Genomic DNA, 4,280 nt, shown 5'->3' on the forward strand with positions numbered 1-4,280 from the left:
TCTCATCACTAGGAGAAGAAATCTCCTTTTCACCCTCAACTAATGAATCTATTGGTGAAACTAATGATTCCAAAGGAAAAACTATTGAGAAACAAGGGATCAAAACTACCTTTTCTTCTTCCTATGATGATTCAGGCTGAAAACATTCTTCATTCACTGGTTTTTTATTAGGCACATCTGGTTTGACTTCTTGTTCACTCAAAATTGAAAAATTTAAAGAAATACAATTTGGAAGGGCTTCTAACATTTCGCCCTCATCTACATGTAGTTCTCTCTTTAACTTCTGCAACAACTTTGTTTTCTCTTCCACCTCTTTCAATAGGTGATATCTTGCACATATACTTCTCCATAATAGCACGGTTACATGATCTTCTTTGATACTTAGGTTCATCCTTACTCCATTACTGATGCTTTCTCTCCAAGCTTCAAACATGTCATGCAATACATAATCAGTAGTGTGATGAAGCTCTATAAGGGAAAGATCTAGTCTCCCTCTTTTCACAAATTTAACAAGCATGGTCCTTTTTATAACGAAGTCGCCAATCTCTTGCAAGATAATAAAGTTTCTGAGAAGGAAAGCACTGGACTCTTCAACCAAAAAATATGAGAATAACAACGGAGTCGCCAATTTCTTGCAGAGATAACAATAAAACTGAGGAAGTAAAATCTAAATACTGATCTTCTTTTCCACTCCCTAGGGGAGTTGCCAAAAATCTGTTGGTAAACAGATTGTCCTTTTAAATAAACTCTCAAAATGCCCAAATCTGAAAGAACAATTAGATGCCAACAGTTGGGAAACTATTTTTGAGAATAACTAGTTTCCCTCTGAATTGGAAGGTACAACTCCCTTATGAAATGATATGCAATGAATTTGTTTTATTGCCTAAACTAACTGGGTGCGTTCTTAACCCGAGAACGAAAGAGGAAAACCAAGTCAATCCTAGGCAAGATTAACTCAGGCAAAATTTAGATCCTAAACCTAGCCAACTTCAAGAACCCACACATCTTATGACTCCTCAACATTGATGATGCAATATGAATTCAATAAATGCAAATGAAAATGCAAGGTAAATGAAATTAGAACAGAAGGTCATCTATTTTGGTTCCTATAATAGAAATGGCTGCAAACACCTCTTATCCACAACACATTTGTTATCCAATTCTAAGGTGTAAGATAATGCCCAAAATTGATTAATTCAACTCTCTGATTGCGAATAATCAGAAAAATCCCTTTTAAACTCTCTGATTTAACAAAAGATCTCTCTTTATTATGAACATAGCAAATAATGATTCTCTGATCATTATTACTTACAACTCAGTATCAAATCTATTACAAAAATGGAATAGAAAATCCCCCAACTGCAAGAAACGAAAAATTACAGAAATTAAATGTGCTCCTCTCCCTACTCCAGCTCTTTGACTGTATGCAGAAAAAGTAGAACCCCTATTCCCTCAACAAGATCTGCAATAAAAAATCTCTCAAGTGATCGATTGATTCTTCCATGACCATCCAGTTCCTCTACATCTTTGGTTCTGTAACCATTCAGTTTGTAATTGATTCTTGGGAGAAAACTCCTCCCTTTAACCTTGATACTTCCCCAAGGAATAAGCAAATGTAACTCATAATTCCTGCCACATGATAATTCTTTATGGACACATAGGCATACATTATTCTTGATTTACCATATTATCAGTATAATACATTATATTGTAAGCCAAGATATCCTTATGATACTTCGCGGGCATGTGGCATCTAACTGTCGTGGTTGCAAGATTTTAATAATCAAGATTGAGTATCAATATCTTATATATATATATATATATATATATATATATATATATATTCTAGATACTCAAGATTATTTGTCTCATAATATAAGGAGAAGCAATGTGAGCATCATGCCAAAGTAAGTGACTGAGACGGTGAAGATGAAGAGACATATCCAGTAGAGAATGAAATTGTAAATGTTGTCAATTGCCAATCCTACCATGTTGTTGCCTATTAATACAATTGCAAGAGTTGAAATTAGGAAATATGGGATCTCTGCAAGAACCCAAGATAAGGGATAGAAGATGGGTGCATACATCCCGACTCTTTTTTTTCCTTGAAATAGACCAAACGATCAATACTAATCTAAGGTGTGACATTGTTGGCTGAAATAACACCAATGAGAATGATTTGCATATAGATGTAGAGTGTTCGAGATGTAAGGCCATATACATCATCGAATTCAATCTGAAAGTACAGGGAACCGATTAATAGACCTATCATTATGCATCCTGTCAATCTCCCAAATGTGTAATTCACATTTCGCCAAAGGAACCTTTGGGTTTTCAAGAAAACTATAACAGCCTGCCGTTTGTAGGATGCTAGATAAGGAGAAGTTATCACTAGCTTAAATGCTCTTCTTTTTTATTGCTTCTGGAGCCTCTTCATTTCATCTATATTGAAGAGTGCCAATTTACTTGAATGATATATTGAAGAGGTGGCAACTAGGAATAGCAAGAACAAATATTCAAAGAACATAGCACCGGATTTCTCCAAATTTGTGAAATGAGACAGTCATTACCCTATTTGTCATGTAGAAAGCTTCGTCGACTCCATCACCATGGTGAATGTCAATATCAACATACAAAACACGCTTGTGATATTTCAGTAGCTCCAAGATGGGCAGAACAATGTCATTCACATAGCAAAATCCAGATGCTTCACATTTTTATTTATTTTTGCATGATAAAGACCAGCAGCCCAATTTATTGCAATGTCACATTGTTTGTGATTAAGTTTGACAACACCACCAACAGAACCACCAGCATAAGTTTGGAAAAATTGATACAACCCATCAAATATAGGACAGTCATCTCCAACATTAAACCTTTTCAATAACTTCAGTTGGTCCTGTGTTGTCTCTGGCGTTATTCCTCTCAAAAATGCTACATAGTCGTCTGCATGGAATCGACAGAGGTCTCTATCTCTAGCAGGATATGGCTTAAGAACTTGCATTTCTTTATGCAAACCATAGTGAACAAGAAGAGCGTGTGCCATTCATATCCGATAAGGCTTCATTGGATGACCCTATCCAAAGTAATAGTTCCCAACATCTGGATCATAAAAATATGAGACTTTCCTCTTAGTCCCATCTGTTCTAGATATAAGGCCCCGTTTGGTTACTGGAAGATGAGGGCCAAAACCGGGTTATCAGAGGCAAAACCAAGTTTTGCAAAAAAACTTTGGTGTTTGGTTGGTTAAAATTATAACCTGGTTTTCAATTTCATCTTCCAATTTTGGTCAAAAATTGGAAGAAGTTTCTTCCAACAAAAAGGTGGAATTCGAAATTAAAACCAGGTTTTGAATTTTATGACAGTTTTTTTAATAATATTGTGGGGTCCACAATATATTCATCTTCCATGTCAACCAAACGGACCATTGGCTTTCCAAACCACAAAACCAGGTTTTCGAAAACCTGGTTATAAGATAACCTGGTTATGTCAAAAAATCATCTTCCCCAACCAAACGGGGCCTAAGGGAATTACCTCTGGTCTCCATTGAAAAGTCTCTTTTTCTTAAACATCCAATAATTCCTTGTAACGTGAATAATGGCCATAGTTTCTTCTTCTAGTATCTGCACTACTCTGCTCATAGTTGGGACGGAACCCCTGGGCCTGGTGCTACACACATTGTTGCAATCTCTAGAAATGATTCAATGGTATCCAAGGAGATGCAATCACATTTTGAATCAACAATCTCTTCCAATCTACCATCTACCATAAGTGTATTTACCCCTAGTGTTCCAGTTTAGAGATGACGCAGATTGTTTGCTATCATGTAGAAACTCATCTAAACTGCCCAGAAGCAAGTAATCATAGATGAGCATTTTAGCTAATGGAAATACACAATAACCCCACAAATTAACAAGGTTTCTATGTTTAATGCTTCCCAAGATCTCCATCAGCACGGCCACTGCATGCACTCGGAGAAAATCCATTCAATGATTCAATCACTTGTGGAGTGTAGTATTCATCTGTTGATGCAAATACAAGATAGTTGTCGGATGCAAGGTTTAAAAATCGATTTTCAGTCACATCTATCCTAGTTGGACTACAATAGTGTTTTTTTGTTGTCATTTGAATAACGTTCAATCACATCTATCTAAACATCCGGTGCAATTGCAATAGGCCAGTTGAAATAGTCCTGAATATGGCGATACAGTCTACGGATGTAGAAGTCTTCAAAATCCTTGCAGAGTGGAGCGTATCCCTTTGGAGTGCCCTGATTAGAT

The 4,280-nt window shown here is 36.3% G+C and overlaps 1 pseudogene; it reads right to left on the bottom strand.

Annotated features, from left to right (window-relative positions):
• Positions 1 to 1,949: 1,949 nt before the first annotated feature.
• On the bottom strand, positions 1,950 to 3,152 carry LOC149541994 (histone deacetylase 19 pseudogene; annotated as a pseudogene).
• Between the last annotated feature and the right edge of the window lie 1,128 nt (positions 3,153 to 4,280).

The sequence above is a fragment of the Cupressus sempervirens genome, chromosome 8 (assembly GCF_028749045.1).
Source record: "Cupressus sempervirens isolate cs-2001-9-10 chromosome 8, ASM2874904v1, whole genome shotgun sequence".
Lineage (NCBI taxonomy): Eukaryota > Viridiplantae > Streptophyta > Pinopsida > Cupressales > Cupressaceae > Cupressus > Cupressus sempervirens.